Genomic DNA, 19,605 nt, shown 5'->3' with positions numbered 1-19,605 from the left:
CAAATAAATCTCTGCAAATCTTTCATGTTAAGTTTAACCTATGTGATTTTTGACATGCAAATTCAAGTTGTTGACTAGTTTACGATGCTTCCACTCTTCTGACCTTTGCCAGCTGCTCTACCCTGAGCCAGAAGATCACTGAACGGGAAGGGAGGATCTTAACACTTCACCTAGTCTATATCCACGACGTTCCACTTCCGGGATTGTGCTGGTGCCGCCGGAAATTCCGCCGGATGTCACTCTTTACGGCCGGATGTCCATATAACTTCCGAAACTTCATGTTGTTTACCTATTTTGTATAGCGATTCAATCTCCTTCTCTGTCACAAAATACCTTAGGTTACCCTCACTGACCACTCTTCCCGTCATTCCCCTGGCTTCATATGCGGCCCTGAATTTTCTTTACTACGACCATATGCCCATAACTAGAGATGCACTGGTGACCGGAATTGGCCGATAACCGGCATCGGCCATGACCGCCGACCTGCCAGTCAGTCTGACATATGCCGATTTTATGCCGGTCAAATTCCCTCGGGCGCCGCATGATTTACATCACGTAACATCAGCACCACACGTGCACATGCAGGGTTTCCGCTATATGCATGTAGCAGCGGCGCACTGCCACTCAATCAGCTGTTTATGAAATAAAGTCGTAATTATACACAATCTGCAGAGCCGTCTGCTCTACTGATCTCAGGCAAACAGTCAGCCGTTCTCTCTCTCCCCTCTGAGGCTGAAAAACTGGAATATGAAAACCGCACTCACGTGGGTCCCATGAAATATGACAGCTACAGTTTATCGGAAAATAGCATTGGGCACACTGACTTTGATGAATTTACTGTTTATCAGACCCCAGATGAGACAAGAAGCTAACATTAGTGAACGCTGTGGTCCCTCTGCCTCTGACACCCCGCTGGCTGCTGTGTAAAAAAAAAAAAAAAAAGAGACGTATTCCTCCAACACGTTGTATTTCCCACACCAGGAGTAATTTATATTGTTCTATTTTATAGCGATAGATTACCTATTCAAAAAATGTTCTATGCAAAATGTCAAATTTTCTATTAAAGAAAAGATAGAAAATAAATATTTGTGTGTGCTTTAAAGTGGTTAGAAAAAATGAAATCGGAATCGGCTAAAATCGGTATCGGCTGGTCAAACTCAATGGAAAATTTGAAATCGGAATTGGCCTAGAAAATTGTAATTTGTGCATCTCTACCCATAAAGTTACTTCACTCCACTAGTCAGACTAAATGGCCAGTCTTTGAAACTATGGGTCACATACTCATCCTTCTTCTCCTCTGCTCCTCAGGAGACATAGCCTCATCGAGGCCCTACCTGACATTCTAGCTGTGTCCGAATCATGGCTCAGGACCATCAATCAACCAAAAATTTGGAAATTATAATCCCAACTACAAACTTTTCCATCAAGATAGAACTGCTAAAGGGGGAGGTGTGGCAATATACTATAGAGAGAGCTTACAAAGGTGTGTCATGCTATCCAGGTCTGTACCCAAACAATTCGAAATTCTAGTTTTAAAAATCCAGCTCTCCTGACGTAAGGCTATAACTGTCGTTGCTTGTTACAGCCCCAAGTTGTTCCCTGGATACCATTTGCGAACTAATCGCCCCCCATCTTACTGCAGAATTTTTACTGTTAGGTGACTTAAACCTAGATGTGCTTAACACCCCAGCTTCTATACTTGCTAAGCTTGATGCCCTCAACCACACACAAATTATAACTGAACCTACGAGATACAACCCCAAATCAGTAAGCAAGGCTACCGTCATAGACACTGACCAACCTGGCCTCTAAATACACCCCAGCTGTTTTTGACCAGGATATCAGTGATCATTGTCTGATTGCATGCACCCGTAATGGGTCTGCGGTCAAACGCCCATATCTTATCTCTTTCAAACATTGTCTAAAACACTCCAATGGTCCTATGGATGTCACTATGGGGGTACCACAAGGTTTGATTCTCGGGCCGACTCTCTTCTCCATATACATCAATGGTGTGGCTCTTTCTGTCGGGAACTCTCAAACCCACCTATACGCAGACTACACCATCCTATGTACATCTGGCCCCTCATTGGAGACTCTGCTGTCAAGCCTTCGGGAGAGCTTCAATGCTAGCCAGCACTCCTTCCGAAACCTCTAATTACTATTAAACCCTGGCAAAACCAAGTTCATGCTTTTCAATCGATCCCACCCCTACCTATCCGATTAGATTTACCATGCTCGATGGGTTGGAATTAGAAAATGTGGCGGTGTACAAATACTTAGGTGTCTGGTTAGACAGTTCCCTCTCCTTCCAGCAACACATAAACACCTTCAATCTAAAGTTAAGTCTAGGATCGGTTTTCTATTCCGCAACAAGGCCTCCTTCACTCACGCAGCCAAACTCGCCTTGGTGAAAATGACAATTTTCAACCCTCGATTTCAGTAATGTCATTTACAGAACTGCCTCAAACTCTCTCTTGCAAAAACTGGATTTTCTCTATCACAGTGCCATACGTTTTGTGACCAGAGCCCCTTTTAACACCCACCACTGTCACCTCTATGCTTTAATTGGCCGGCCCTCGTTACACACACAACGCTTCACTCACTGGTACCAACTCCTTTACAAGTCCTTACTAGGCAAGGTCCTGGTGTACCTAAGCTCACTAGCACTCACAATAGCCTCATTCACCATCTTCACTCAAGCTGTTACATCTCCTTGGTCACCCCAAAAGCCCGCACCCTCTTTGGCCGCCACTCCTTCCATTTCTCAGCTGCATATGACTGGAACATACTACAAAAAACCCTGAAACTTAAAACCCTTATCCCACTAACTGCCTTCAAATCACGTCTGTCTGAGATCCTGTCTGTTCACTGCACGTGCTAACTGTTATTCCTTCATCCATCTTTCACCCACTATTTGCACTAACTATATACTGACTCTTCAATACATCTCAGCATTGTTATAGACTATAGAATATTCATGTATATTGTGTTGTTATTACCTTATTCACCCTCGACTCACTTACCCCTCCCTTCGCGATGGCTTTCTATTGCCTACCTAATCTGCACTTTATGTAGCCTATTGTATTCTGTTTTTCTTGTATTGTATTGAATGTGAAACTGTATGTTGCCTTGCACACTTATGCTTTATTCTTGGCCAGGTTGTCGCTGCAAATGAGAACTTGTTCTCAACGGCCTACCTGATTAAATAAAGGTTAAATAAAAAAATGTGTTTGTGTCTGCAATCTAAACTCTGGTGGATTTATGAGGACTATAGTTAACTGCTCTTTAGATCTCTGCAGGGTAAATCCAGACAGCTAGCTAGACTATCTGTCCAATCAGAGTTTTCTGTTGCACGACTAAAACCACTTTTGAACGTACACACGTTCCACCAAGACTAGTTCCTTCCCGAGGCTATTTTGCAGCGGCACCGTGGCTCTGCCCAGCGCTTAGCTCCACCCAAAACAATTGTGATCCGCCCAAGACAATTGTTATTGGTTTAAAGACATGCCAATAAACCAGAGCACGTTTTTCTTCCATCCCAGAATGCTGTGTGGACTAGCCAGACCCTCCTTTGCAGCGCTGTGGAGGAAGGTCTGGCAATGCAAGACTACACTTCACCAGATATGAGAGGACGAGCAACTCTTGGACAGTTGCAACCGAGATGGAAACAACAATTTCATGGTCAGACCCCAGCCTTGGCACGAGAGAAAATGTAATCTCCTTACCGCAGCTGACCCTTGGGCAAAGTTCTGGCAAAATGGCTGCCATGCCACGACCACATTGTTCGACAAAAACTCAATTCAAAATGGCTGACTTTCTGTTGGCAACAACCCCAAGAGGCTTTTTCTACATCTCAATGTTCTCATCTCAATGTTACATATGCCTACTAATTTTCCGTTAGACATTTAGATGTGGAGACTTAAAAGAAATCTGTAGGGGGCGCTATTGTGTCATATTGTCACGCACAATATTTTGGCCCTTAAAAATGCTATTCGTTGGAGACATTAATACTGTAATAAACACAGTAATATCAATAGGGCTTTCTCTTTTTCTTTGTTTACCTTTATTTTTGAAGATATGTGTGTGTTTGTGTGTGTGGGTTGAAGGGTAGATGGGACTCATTATGTGCTTATATACTGTATGTGTGTGCAGCTATTCTTACTGAAACATGCCCATAATTACATACGTGTGTGTGTGTGTGTGTGTGTGTATGTGTGTGTGTGTGAGATAGAGAGAGAGAATGGGTGTGGTGCAAGACAGACACAACTGGAAAAAACACACTACTATGTACACACACACAAAAGGGGAAGAAAAATACAGAGATAAGAGGACAGAGGAGTCAGGATGTGATTTGCATTTATAAATTGAAATTGTTTGTCACACACTTGGGTTCACTTCTCTCTCGTGCCTAGCAGACTGAGGGGGGAATTCTTCCAAGCATAGATTCTGTAGAGAAGACAGTAAAAATGTAAATGTTGTACTAATGAAAAATCTCAAATTTGAGAAAATGAGGAAATGAAGAAAAACACCAAAACTGGCATTGTGAGGCTTTCACAGAACACCGGGAAGAACACTGATCCATATGCATGACGTTGTTTGCACATACTCAGATATCTTAGCTATCCGGGATGCAGTGTGTGTGCATCTATTGTGTGCATTTTTTGACTGGTTTCACTCCAAAATATCCAAATGTCCATTAGACCAAAACACAGCCTGACTTGTGTTGCTATGCCATACACAGTACTAATACCATACAGTATGTACTATATACTAATTTCAGAGCATTTTGTATACAGTAAATTAATGCACTACTTTACCATTTTATACAAATTATGCAAGCCATGCACCAAAAGATGCTAAACTGTGACAGAAAGCAACAAGTCCTCCAAACCATCAGACGATAGCTGTTGTTTTTCCCACCCTCCACCCACAGAGTGTTTCATAAATTTGCGCCCCTAGCGGTGGCAGGAAATACAACCTTTTATCTAAACCAGAGAATGTTACGTGAATGGTCCCGGTTTTAAACACGTCGGTAATGTTGGTCAGGTTTAGGCAAAAAAAACAAACTAAGAAGACATAGTGAGGTCTAAAGTCAAATAAGTGAAATCAAAAGTAAAGAATTAGTAGACCGTTCACATCTACAATTTGCGTCACGATTCATTTTTCATCTTAACCAGTTGTAATCTTTACACATTTCTATGGATTTTTAACTGATTCACGATGCATCGTTACATCCTTAGTGAACATGGGTGTCACAATTAAATATACTGTAGAATGTCTCACGCTTGACAAGAATATGAAATAGACAAATTTGAATGAGATCCTATGTCGGCATTGTATGTTTTTCGATTTTGTAGCTGTTTGAAAATAGGTCAACAGCAATTTTAGGATATATTCCCAGCTCCGGTGTCATAATCAATTACCTGAGATGTGAATGCTTGTCAGCTTATCCACCAGCAGCAACACCAATTTTATCACATCCCTGCCCCTCTCAATTACTCCTTTTATGGAACAGCTCCTTTCCTGTGATCACAAGGTGATTAGAAAGTTCACTGTGTCATTTAAACTTAATGTAATCACACTGGTCACTGCTCATCTGTGTTTAACCCCCTCCATTTTCCCCAAATTACACATAATACAATTTAACAAACCAAATGTTTTATTTATTTTATTTTGGCAGGCTTTAATAAAGTAATACATCATCATTTCTCTCTAGACAGTGACTCTGACAGTGTCATCTATCAGTGCTCATAGTTCAACCATAAAACAAGGTGTATGTATGTGTGTGAGAGTTATCTATGGATGCTATTCCAGACCCTGTTGTTTACAGCGGTACTGTGTGTAAATAGGTAAAGTATCTTGTTAATTTACATGCTACAGCTGTCAACAAAGCTGTTAGTACAGTATAGTAGAGCAAACATCTACATGAGATATAAAGATACATATTCTTCCTCAAACTCATGTTTTTTTTGTCTATGGAAAGCGGAAAGAAGTGTTTTATCTGAGCCAGTCATTGCCTCAAAGCTGCACATAACTCACAAATCGTCAACAGGCTTTGATACGTGAACACATTTACAGTAAGATTACATACAGGAAGAAACAGTGAAATACTCCCACACCACCGACAGTTTTGAAAACAAACCACACATGTGTGCACCTGCTGCCCCCTTGCGTTATGGCATGCCAGAGTCCCCACCTTTGCCTTTTTCGAAAGCTGGGTTAGGCTACTGTTCTATAGGTAAGACCAATTAACAACGAGGCAGGGCAAAATAAATAAACTTTGGCTACTGCCATCGGCACATGTCACCTTTTTTGAAACATCTGAAACTTATTATATTAATGTATTCACATTAGGGACGCACCGATGTATCGGCTGGACATCAAAATTGACCCTCGGTGATTATGGCATGAAAACAACAAAGACTGCATTGTTAGAGGCCATAAACAAACGCTTCAATCACATTGAGTCTGATCCCATGTTTTGCATTGAAACCTTACTTGATCCCAGATATGGAGTGTTACTGTTTTCCCCAAACTTTTTATTGTTTTAGGAAACATGGAAACAGTACAGTGATTATTCAAGTAGCATGTAACACAGTACACACAGTTAACCACCCCTTCTGAGCCACCTTTGTAGCGTGACAGTACATAGATTTTCTTTTAAAGGTCCAGTATATAACATTTTTAGTTGTTCATTATCAAAACCTGTGGCCAGGTTGGCGCAGTGGGTAGAGCAGGCGCCAATATACTGAGAGGTTTATGCCTCGAAATAGAGGTCCAGGGTTCGAATTCGACCTGTGAAGATTTCCTGCATGTCTTCCCCCTCTCTCTCCCCTTTCTCATCTAGCTGTCCTATCAAGTAAAGGCGGAAAAGCCCAAAAAATAATAAGAAAAGAAAACGTATATATATATACAGTGGTGCTCATAAGTTTACATACCCATGCTGAAGTTGACTAAAAAGAGAAATAAAAAATTATCTTTTGGAAATTGATCTTAATGCCTTAAAGGAGAATTCTTTAAGGCATTAAAGAATAAAACTTGCCCTGTTTAAGCCTTGTTTAAGACTGTTGGGTGAAAAATCTAGCAGGAGGATAACTCGGTGTAGGCGGCACTGTTTGTTTTTATTTTTCTCGCTACTGACAGTACTCCTGATTTACAAACAACAGAGCTACGGGTTGAAATCGACCGGAATTCTCCTTTAATTACAAAAAATGAGGAAAAATCCAACCTTTAAGGACACCAATTTTCTTTGTGAATGAATAATGTATCCATCTTAAAATAAACATACATAAATAGAATAAATAAGTAAATGTATTAAAATAAATACATTTAATAAAAAATAACTAAACAATAAAGATGTATACACACACATATTTATGTATAGAAAAAACTTTGTACCAAAACTTTGGCAGCAGTAATAATAGCAATAGAAATGGTGTCGGTAATATTACAATAAATAAAAAAGTAAAAAGGAGAGAAGAAAATAAAGTAAAATGACTAAATGAAATAAATACAATTTATCAATAGCAATAAAGTGAAACCAATAAAAACATTGTAAAATAATAATAAAATTTAAATGAATTGGAGGGAAGAGAGGGAGACAGAAAGAGACAGATAAGGACTGCTCAGTTGTTGCTCAGGACTTGTGCATTCAGTCATTAAGTTTTCAGGCCTGCAGGTCCTGTTCCCACACCTCCATCAGATGATTCAGCATTTGTGGGTTTATATTACTAATTTATGTATAGATAGAGGAGACTACGCCCTTGATGTTGGGATTGAGATCTAAAAGGCTATCAATTACAGATGGTAGGGGTAAATTTGGGAAGGAACACAGGTTGCTCTGTGTGAAATGTCTTATCTGCAGGTAGGAAAAGAAATGAGCCCTGGAAAGAATGAGCCACCGGCTAAGTTGCTCGAAAGACAGGAAAGTATTGTTAATGAATAGGTCTTTAATGCATTTTATTCCATTCCTTTACTACAAACAGAAGGCTTTGTCTGAGTGGGAGGAAGGAAAGGCTGGGTTAGAGACAATCGTACTCAGGATTGATGCTTTCTGTAGACAAAAATGGGCGACCATTATGTATTAATGGTTGCACACTGCTTCAGGAAATATTTACTTTTAGAAAGATTAACTTTATACCCTGAGAACTCACTGAAGGACTGTAGAATAGAGAGAATATGTGATACAGAAGAGGTAGGGTTGGAGATATAAAAAGCAGGTCATCCGCATACAATAAAACCTTATGTTTAGTGTCTTTCCGAATAATCCCATTAAAGTGAGGGCAGTGGTGTAACAAAATTGCAAGTGGTTCGACAGCGATAACAAATAATGTTATTGCTCTGGTTATTTCAGAAAGACTTAGTGGGCGCCCAGGTTCAGAGTTGAGATGGTCAGCAACAGACTGTTATGGCTTTGGCTAAGACCCAGAACACAGAGTACCACACACAGACACGGAGGAAAACGTTTAGAATGTCTTTAATGAACGTCACAAACAAAAACTCAGCAGCCCGAGACAGTCAGCTGCGCTGGTGGAGGAGACAGGACTGGAGCGGCGTGGGCAGAGCGTGGCGTGTCCAAAAACAACTCTCACAGGGTTCCAAACGAGGAGATGGAAAGTTTGAGGAGCGAAAGGCTGGCGGCACAGCAGTCTTAGGCACAGGTCTAGGGGTGTAGGGCTGGATGAGAAGACAAAAACAAACACAGGTAAGCGGAGCACGAGGGACAAAACACGAGGCAAAAAACTTAAGAGCACGATATACTGGGAGCCAAGTTACCACTTTGGTAGCTGTAACGATCTGGCGCCAAAGACAGGTTCCAATCAGGTCTAAATACTGCAGCCGTGATCAGAGAATCAGCAACAGCTGAGCAGAAAGAGATTGCAGGATAGCCAGCAGCCGTGCAGGTAGTTAGATCGCCTGGCCACGCCCCTTGACCTACTTTCAGCCGCTCCAGCAACATGGACAGACACAGAGGACAAGGAAGACAACAAACAAGCCCAACCGCTCCCATAACACAGACGGTAACTCTAAATCCCTAAAGGAGTCCATTAGAGAGGAACTATCTGGGCATTTTGAAGTAAATAAGGATGTATAAAATGTAGAGAAACAATCATTAACGTCTTTGTGGTTGGTTAATATATTTCCATTGGGAGATTTAGGCCTAGTCCACACGGACACGGGTATTTTTATAACCAGAGTTTTTTCTCCTCCGTTTTAAAAAAAAAAACCCGTCCACACATGCTTGGTTTAAAATAAATCTCCGTCCACATGAAAACGCAAAAACACGCTGTCAAGCCATTGCAAAGAATCATCAACAAAGCAGTTAGCGCCGCACAAGTAAGTAAGTAAGTCGCACAGAGTTTTCAAAAATGTTCGGTTACAGTGCCCTGAAACTGCGTTTTTGTGTGGACGGAAGGCCGAACCGCGTAAAAAAAGTCACGGTTATAAAAATACCCGTGTCCGTGTGGACTAGGCCTTAACCTGGGGTATTAGGAGGGAGGCGATACATTGACAAGCCTCAGATGCTAGCAATTTGCTTGCTTTCTATCCATGTAATAAAGATTGGTGGTTTTTAAGCAGCAATTGCTAACCCTAACCCGCAATTTTTTAGAGGTGGAAAGCACATGATATTCGGTTTGTTCTAAATATCAAGGGAGCTGAAGTGCAACCAGCCATAATCGTAAAATCTCCCGGCTGCGGAGGTTGTAGACGGTGAAAGCTCAAGCTCAAATATCTCTTCATTTGGTTGCCGCAATTTGGAAAGGCACAAACTCGAAGCATTTTCTGATATTAGTCCTGATCTAACTCCAAGCTCCGTCTGTCAGCTCTGTGAGCTCCTCCCTGCTTCTGCCACAGGCAGGCTCCGCCGTTGCTAGGTTACCTATGCAAATGAGCTCCTGAACTCTTGAACTGTAGGTCAGCTCTGCTTCACTGCGGTGTCAGGTTACAGCCTGTTGATACATGCTCATTACTATGGACAGGACCTCGGCAAATCGTTTTTTTGTGGAAAAAATACATTTTGGATTATTGGATTGTATGAGATCGGCACTCGATTGTTGAGGACTTGACCGGAAAGCAGTACATAAACAGAGGTAAGGATTAACACAACTTTTATGCCTTTCTGTCACATCTACTGCCGTCAAATTCGCTGTGTTCCCTCGTAAGGAATAACTGAACATGGCTAAGCACTAGTAATGGCATTTTGAACACGTTTAGAGGCTAAAAACGCGTTTAAAACTTGCCCTGTTTAAGCCTTGTTTAAGACTGTTGGGTGCAAAATCTAGCAGGAGGATAACTCGGTGTAGGCGGCACCGTTTGTTTTCGTTTTTCTCGCTACTGACAGTACTCCTGATTTACAAACAACAGAGCTACGGGTTGAAATCGACCGGAATTCTCCTTTAAGTTTCGGGGTGCTCGCTGAAAGCGAGAGCTGGCTGAGCTGGCTATGGTAAGTCTCAACAATTTTACAATGTAGCTAACGGCTGTCTCAACTATTTTACTATGTAGCTAATGGCTGTCTCAACTATTTTACTATGTAGCTAATGGCTGTCTCAACTATTTTACAATGTAGCTAACGGCTGTCTCAACTATTTTACTATGTAGCTAACGGCTGTCTCAACTATTTTACTATGTAGGCTAGCTAACGGCTGTCTCAACTATTTTAATGTAGCTAATGGCTAGCAACGTTAGCATACCCGAGGCAGGCAGACATCACACCTCAGCTAGCCATCACTGGTGCTGAAAGTTAGGAGTAGTGATAAGGCTATGTTATATATATATTTTTTTGTCCGTCTACATGAGGCTCTTTTAGTGACCACTGTGTTAGACAGTGTGCTAGCTATATAAATACATGTTTACTTACTTTGTTACTCACTATGCTTGTGATTCTGCCCTGTTTTCACTGGTTTTCATACAAGATTTTGGAAAAATGCAACACCCCAAGAAGAAAATCCTGACAATCCCAATCCCGAAACCCTCCCACCTGCATGGCCTATGCCACACTGGGTCACAGTGTGATTTGAAACCTGATGAAAAATCCTTTGGTAGGTCTAGGGATAGATTTTAGTCTGGGGTTCAGGGCTGTAGACTACCAGCCTATCCAATCCAAACGCGAGCATGACCATTTGAGTGTGAGAGCAAGGTTTTGAGGGAAATTATTACAAAATCTGAACGTAATATCAGTGAGAAATGCTCTCAAATTGAAAGAATGCGCTCTTGAATAAAGATAGGAATATAACTCCATAGGTGGCCTGATTGTAGCAGGGGACTGCAGGTAATGCACAATTTGCCTGATGTTAATATGAAAAATGTTTACAAATGACATGTTCTGATGTGCTATGTTGTGTCTTTAACATAATTTATAATCATAGCCAGGTCAGACTCTCCTGGACATTGTGCGAAATATGGGACCTACTCGCTGATTGAGGAGAGAATTAACAAGGTCGTCAACCTTCAGCTTGTCCAGGTAAGTGTGATGTTATCAGACAAAGAACTTTTTGTGCACTTTCACCACTTACACTGATTGTGTCATGTTGCAGTGCTCAGAGGTCCCGAATAGCAACTGGTGCGAGTTAGAGGGTTTGAAGAGGAGCATAACCCTCCTCAGGGGGCAGGATCTTCAAGTGTCAACACTCATCACCGACAGGCATCGCCAGGTTAATACACTAACACTGACAAAGCATATCAGACCATGTAAATAGTGCATTAACTACAGTCACCTGCAACAATTAGGTCACCACCCATCCCCTTGAGGTCATTGCTGACCACAGGCTGTTCATTCTACCAGGCCTGAATGATGTGATGGTATAATTACACTATTGCCAGAATAATGTACTCATGCTGATGCACTGATTGCAAGATAGTGCAAGCTTCCTAAAAGTTTGTGTATTACTTTTTAAGGTTGGAAAGTGAGTGCAAGAGGAGATGTGTCTTGAGGGGACAAGGCATTTCTTTGATGTCTGGCATGTCGGGAAAGGTATGTATCCTGATGTTGGAAGGTAATTCTTGAAATTGCATTTCCATCAATATAATACTTTCCATTTGTTGTAAACAAGATCTCAGCAAGGCTTTGGATACAATGGCCAAGGAAAAGGACTGTGAGGACCTGAAATTGTGGAGGCCTGCGATTATAAACCACTTCTACTGGACTGCAGCCTCCAATCCTGATGGCAACCCAGAAGTCATGGAGGCCAAGTGGAAGCGCATGGTGAACCACATACAGGACGTCCATGAGCATGACACTCCTGCCTTTCCCTGTTGTGCTCATCCACCTCTTGAGGGGGAGCAACGGAAAAAGGAATGGCTAGAATCAGGTATACACCATAAAATATGTGTACTCTGTGGTTTTATGATGATGTGACCTGAGAGATTGTTTGCTGGAACCTGTATTTTAATACATTTTAAATCAGGATAAAATGTTTTGTGACAAAGGCATCCTTGCTGAAGGATGTGTTGTCTCCACAGCACCAAACGTTTTCCCTTGAGGCGTTTCACTCCCTCATCCTCTTCGCTCCCAAACATACCGGGTTTTCTTACCTTGGGATGTACAGTAGGTCAGTGTTGCGCAATGGAGGAATTACATGTCATATTATCATATGATACAGACACCTATTTCTAGCTCAACATCTGCCCTCATTATGTGATTTTTCTATAGACTTCTGTTGGCAGCTCTGCACTACAACCATAATGGCAGCCGCGAAGTTGTGCGAACAACTGATGGCGTTGCAATATATGGCGTGCAATACCCGAGGTTCCGGAAAGGTGAACATGTAGTCCGGCCAATTAAACAGAAGGCCTCATATGGTAAGCAGTTTCAGGCAGTTTCCATCATATTTGGATATGTATGCATGAGACCTCGGTAATCAGTGAATATGATCTACATGTTTTTTATTTCCCCAGGTTATGCATCAGCACTCATTCAATCTCTGCAAGAAGGCTACACCAGATCGCCTAAGGCTCTCCGAGAATCTAGTGCTTCCTTGAATAGCAATGCACCTGCCCCCATCTCCAAATCAAATGTTTTGTTTTGGAATTTAATCAAATTCCAAAACAGGAAGCAGTTAACTTTTATCTCACACAGAAATCACGTTTCAGCAAAAGCTTAATTTAGAATCTTGTAGTGGTTGGTTGTTGGTTGCACCTTCTCCTTCTTTGTTTGTTCTGTAATTTTACTTGGTGGTGGGATCCTTGCCATGGTCTCTCATTGTGTGCTGTCGCATGTTAGCAGTCTTGTATAAAGTACTTGAAAGCCATACTTGAGTAAAAGTACAAGTATCTTACCAGAAAATGACTTTGGTAGAAATAAAGTCTCCTTTTAGAATATTACTTGATTAAAAATGTTAACGTATCTGATAGTTACTGTGCTTAAGTATCAAGTCATTATACTTAAGTATTAGAAGTAAAAGTAAAAAAAACATTGATTGGGAACTTTGTGGCCAAAGGTAACAGATCATTGTCTGTTACCATGGCAGCAGAGCCTGCACAGGGTGCTTTCATGACACTATCAGTCATTATGCTTCCTCCTCTTCGTCTTTAGTTTTTTTTTTTTTTTATTATTATTATAGTAAGTCATAAAAAGTCATGCTATAGTATGTGATAAAAAAGTCATAGTAACGTATGTTGAAAAAGTAATACAAATGTCATAAAAATGTCAATGTTATACCTAACTACAGCTCAGCCTTTAAACTATTGATATGTCAGCTCATATAATACAGGTATGTTGCTATCAGTATGTATGTTGGTAAGTGATAAGAAATTGAAGTACAAAAATGACAAAGATATATTTTGGGTGATTTTTAAAATGTACACGTTTTATTTAATTTCTTTTTTGCCGCTTTGCAACAAATAGGCATTAGGTCACCAACTGGAATGGAGCATGCATTATCTTGGCAAAGTAGGAGCAATTTGTTACACTTTTTTCCAGTGTAACAAATTTCTTCTGATTTTATTTTGTAGTAATGAGTAACGAAGATGCTCAGGGTAAATGTAAAAGTATACCATTTATTTGGAAACTGTAGTGAAGTAAAAGTTTCCGGAAATATAAATAATGAAGTAAAGTACAGATACGTAAAAATTCTACTTAAGTACAGTAGCGAAGTATTTGTACTTTGTTACATTACAAAACTAATGTTAATGTTGCTTTGTCTTTTGTTTGCTTGTAATTGTACCTGTTGGTGTGAGCTTTTAATTGTGATTTTTCATTGGTCACTTTGCATGCGTTTGTGCATATGTGAGTAACCTATAAACAAATTTTATTGAAATGAAATTCATGTCTTCTGTCTACTGTTTTTTATAATCAGTTATTTATTTCATGGAGGTGGTTGGGGATGTAAACTCACAACAAAACAAACGTACCACTAAACTATTAAAAAACTGAAATATGTAATTAAGCTAATCTTCATCCAAACGAGGCCATTCAAATCCTTTGTAGGCACCTGCTTGGAAGTGATGTTGGATGGCTGAAACCAGGCAGGACGGTATCAGCTTCCGTATATGCCTCCCCAGAATGCCATATGCCTAACGTACAACCTGCCTGTATGCTGTATACCTGTATTGCCTAGGGGTAGGGATACAGTAGAAACGTTGTTTATATGTTTTTTTAGAATCAGAAGTGATGAATGAAATAACTCAATTGTAAACATACTCATGTGTGCTGGCTTCAAGAGGACCGTGATCCTGCCTGAAATGAGAGTAAGCTATTCGTAAAACAAACAGGTTCAGGCAGCATGCGTCAAAACCAGGATGCTGCGTGAGACACGTCAGATCTGCCGGTCGCGGGTCGAGCTGTTCCACTAAACTCCAAAACGCGTACACCTCACGGCAACACATACTCTCCACTGCTGATATCATTGGGTGGCATAGCCCACACAAACACCTGTCAAACACAGCGATAGGGACATCGATCTCTCTTTTTCTTTCTGACAATGAGCATCACTAATTAATTGCGTTTTAGCACATGCAATATACTGCTCCCCAGAGCAACGTACCAAAGAGGAGGGGATAGCGCAGTGGATAGGCCACACAGGACTTCCAGCGCTGAGTTCATTGCCATGATGTCAAAAATTGACAAAAAATTCAAAGTGCCAAAAAGTCATAACATTTTAAACTTGATTGACAAAATCTACAAAGAAGAGAAAGAAAAGATCAAACAAAACCTGGCCACAGAGTTGGATATTTGGACTAAAAAGGGGCTTACAGCATCCTTCTGGAAGTCAGCGCCTGTTACTTCAAACCTGAGGACAACAAGGCTGAACACAAACTCCTGAACCTGAAGGAGATGGTTCACACCGCATATTCAATTAGTACACTTGTGGAGGAATCAATGGAAGAATGTGGGATCCCCAGAGAGAAGGTCCTCACAACGATTACTGACAATGGCAGCTATATGGTGGTTTCGTTTCACACACATGCAGAAGTTCCCACAACTTCTGAAGAGGACTCAGAGGCAGAGCACAACGATGCCAATGATGATTATGAGCATCAGGAAGGGGAGGATGACAGGTAAGTTAAGTCTGTGTATGAAACTATGCTATTAATTCTGAATCAGAATCAGCTTTATTGGCCAGGTTTGCATACAAACAAGGAATTTGACTCCAGTTTGTCTTTGCTCTCAAAGTACACAACAAACACTTTACATATAAAGAGTAAAAACACAATGGGACTGTAAGAAGCGCTTTAGTGTGTTTCTTGACATAACGGCTGACAACTTCTCACCACTTCCTGCAGCAGCATGCTTTGTGGACCTTTGTGTAGCTAAAAGCCTTCTGTAAAATGATGACAATGAAGTACAGAATCTTGTCAGAAAGGCAGAGGACTACATTGCTCATCTTGTGCCACAAAGAGTGCAAGTACAAGAAGAGCAGTTGACCGATTATGAGCAAGTCGCAAATGAGGGTACAGAGGCTCCAGAGTCAACCCCCGCAAAACAGCGTAGATTTAAGTTCTTCGGTGCTAATCATCCATCAAGGCCCAAGACAGTCAAGACAATAAACATTAGGCAAGAGATTATAAAATATAAAGAGGGGCTGTACGAGTCCCACCAGACTGTTGCTACTAGTGCTGAGGTTGAGGAAGCATTGAGTATTGGTTAACTCAGTGTTGTTCCACTGCGTTTCCAACACTGAAAAATGTTTTGTTTGTCCAACGAACCTCTTGGGTTTTTGAGTATATGGCCTTATCCATTACTAACACAATTTCGTTCAGCTTTGATTTGTCTGCTATAGCTATGGAACGTGTTAAGGATGGTGTGCACCATGTTTATGTTTCACCATGTCTGTTGGACTGGCATCAATGACATGCAGGTAACTGATGTTAGATTGTGGTGGAATTGCATCTCTCTGCAGCAGTGTATTGTAGCCAGTCCATCCAGGAAGAACACTTCTTTGGACTTCATGAAGAAGTAAGCACTGTCCATTGTCCTTGCTGTCACCTGCACTGGAATGTTGATATCACATCCAACTTCAATTCTTGACCTAAAACATTCTTGACCTAAAACATTCTGGACCGGCCCTTTTTCCTCTTGTAAAGATGTCAATTTGGATAGGAAGAGGTTGAAGGGACATTTTCCTGCTTTTCTGCAGCGATACAAATTCTGAGGTAGGTAGATCACTGGAGGTGGGCCTCTGAATTATGATGCCGTTGGTGTTATACGTTGTGCCCTTTCCTGACAGCGTTTCCTCATCAAAGTCATGGTTGTCCCAAACAAGGGTTGCAGAGATTTCAGGTACAATGTTTGGTGGGATGTATGTACGACCTCTTTCAAGCTTCAGCTCTGCGAGAGCAGTGTCATACTCAAGCACTTATGAGTGCTCAAGACCATTCAAAATCCCAATTACCTGTGCTCAGTATGCTTTGGCATGAGCCACCTTCCTCTCATGGCAAGATTCATGATGTCCTTGCACATTGACCCAATCTTATGCGTCTCATCCACATCCAACACTGACACGCTAAACACCGGATTGAAACTCTGAAGTTGTACCTGTTATCCAAGCAATAACATTGTACAACTCGGGTGATAGCATTCTCAAAGCATTATCATTGTTGAGGTCTTGGGCTGTTGGTGGCCATAGCAGTTTAGCTGTACATTTGCATTTGTCCTGTATGATCTCCTTGAGAGACATGGCTGCATGATACAGAAGTCTCTCATAAGTCTGCCCCTCCACAACACGGCTTGGCTCCGTGTCATTCTCATTGTCATCATCACTTTGGTCTGATGATGATGACTGCTGTGTTGCTACATCAGGAATAACCTCCTCACCTTTGTCTTCAACAAATACTAAATAATTTTTTGATGACTTCAAAAACTTTAGGCAAGGATGTGACTTTTGAAGCCTAGCCAGTAGCAGTTTTTGGCACGGGTGAAGCGGGCAGCCGCCCGGGGTGGCATTTTTTTCATGACACATGGGGGGCGGCACGAGTACTTAAAAAAATAAGTTGCAGGCGCCCCTGCTTGCTAAGACGGTGCAGTGCACAGAATAATAAATTGAATTTATAAAGCGCTTTTCACGAACTCAAAGTCGCTTTACAGGGCAGGTAGATAATAAAACAATGCACAACAAAACAAAACAAAATAAGATTCAGGCACAGATGAAAAGGGAGGGATAGGCAGAGGTGAAGAGATGGGGGGGGCTGAAACAGACTAAACTAAAAGTAGGCTAGATAGTAGAAGTTCACGAGAGCAATCCAACTAGGTTAAAAAAAAGACAATGCTGCTCTGCCAAATGTCTTCCAAGGAATGAAACGTTGATAATAAAGAACGGTGAGTTAATAGTGATAAAGGGATGGTGCACTCCCAGGCCGGTGGGCAGTAGTATCCGCGCTAATGACTCCTATTTGGTCTTTGTTCCAGTCTGTCACCAGACACCCTGCGATGCCACCCAGCTCTGCGGCAGAGTTTAGATTCTCTGCCTGAGCACAAGCCAGAACTTGGCCCTTGATCAAGCATTTGTGTTTTTTTAATCATTACTTTATTAGCCTAATTCGGTGGGGAGAAAGCTATGCCTCTCCAGCTTCTCCCGTAGCTCTGGGTGTATGTCCTGCAGTGACTTGAGTGTGAGGTAAACTGTGCTACATCATGTCTCCCCCTTCTGCAGCACTGTTGTCGGCCCAATGTGCACAGGCTCGAGTAGGGTCAGGCTTGAATTTTTGGGCTAAGCTCTACTCTGCGGCTCGGCACGCTATTAAGGATTCACAAGGAGGAGTGACGCCCACGGCCATAGGTGCATGCATGGGATGTGCACACAGGCGTGTGTTTGTGTATGTGTGCCTGTCTTACCAAAGCAGAGAATTAGCTCCATACATAGCTCATTATAGGCTAAGTCTTAAATATATTTGGAATATCCATTGAAATATTCACATTTTACATGAAAAAAAGTTACTCTCAGATGTGTCCCGTTTGGGATGTCGCATAGCATTACTGTATGTGCTGGGGTATATTTTCACATAATTTGTATAAGTGGACACCTGGGTATTATCCCCATATTGACATAAATTCACCCAATACATGCTTTTAGAGATATTGTAGTGAAATATAGTGATTGTGATGTCATAATGCAATAAGAAAGTAATCTGTATTTTCTATCTTTAAAAAACTACTAATCGATTAAAGGTTAAGGCTGGTCTATATTTTTTTATCAATAAATCCCATTAAAGACCCAAACCACACACTGATAAATCTTCCTCGAAGGCGGTCTCGCCCAGTCAATGTAGAACCGCCACTGAGACTAGCCTTTAAATGACAGACTGTGTAGGCCTATGTTGAAATGTCAGTGCCCTCTCTTTCCTTAACTATTGAAAAGCTCCTTTAGCCAGGACAGCCTGAGAACTGTGCGCTTCTTCAATAGCCTCTCTTCCACCACTGACTTACAGAAATGGCCATTGCCTGCCTGATATGGGTTGTCTTCAGAACCTTGACTGTGTTTTATATAAAGATAAGATGTGTAGCATTTGTAACAGCTTTGATGATACATGGCCTCTGAGGCAACAAGGTCTCTCCCATGGATATGAGAAGCCTCATCCATCTTGTCCTCTGTGGCAAAAAGCAGCTTACCTGCTGTCAGTGTCTCACATTTTGAAAGCTTTTCTTTTTTTTTTTTTTTTTATGACTGTCAATAACATACTGATTTTTCCTGCATATTAGGCATCCAGCTGGGAGTAGATGAGACACTCCAATGCAGAGCGCAGAATCCGGACATTGGAGACACTCTCATCATTGACCGGTGAAGTGAAGAAAATATCTTTTAGGCTTGAGTTGATGTTTGAATACTCACACATAGGTCTAACACACCTTTAGAGATATAAATTTGACTTAGAGTGTACCTATGGGTCATGTAACTCTTACATGACTTTTCACATGACTTCCACACTCATGACATTTATTTCACAACTAATGTTTCTCATCCTGTTGGGGTATTCTGTACTTACACTGTCCCATGCTGATGAGGCCTGTCAATACTAGCTCATCATGTGTTAACAGTAAAATCTAATCCAGTTTACACACATATTGCACAGAGCATCATTGATTATCTAATTAGGAAATAGCCCATAAGAATGTGTATGTGTTTATGCAAAGTCACGAAGACAGGAGGAGATAAGGAAGACAGGATG

This window comes from Perca flavescens, chromosome 18, assembly GCF_004354835.1.
Source record: "Perca flavescens isolate YP-PL-M2 chromosome 18, PFLA_1.0, whole genome shotgun sequence".
Classification (NCBI taxonomy): domain Eukaryota; kingdom Metazoa; phylum Chordata; class Actinopteri; order Perciformes; family Percidae; genus Perca; species Perca flavescens.
Note: the sequence above shows the minus strand (reverse complement) of the source record.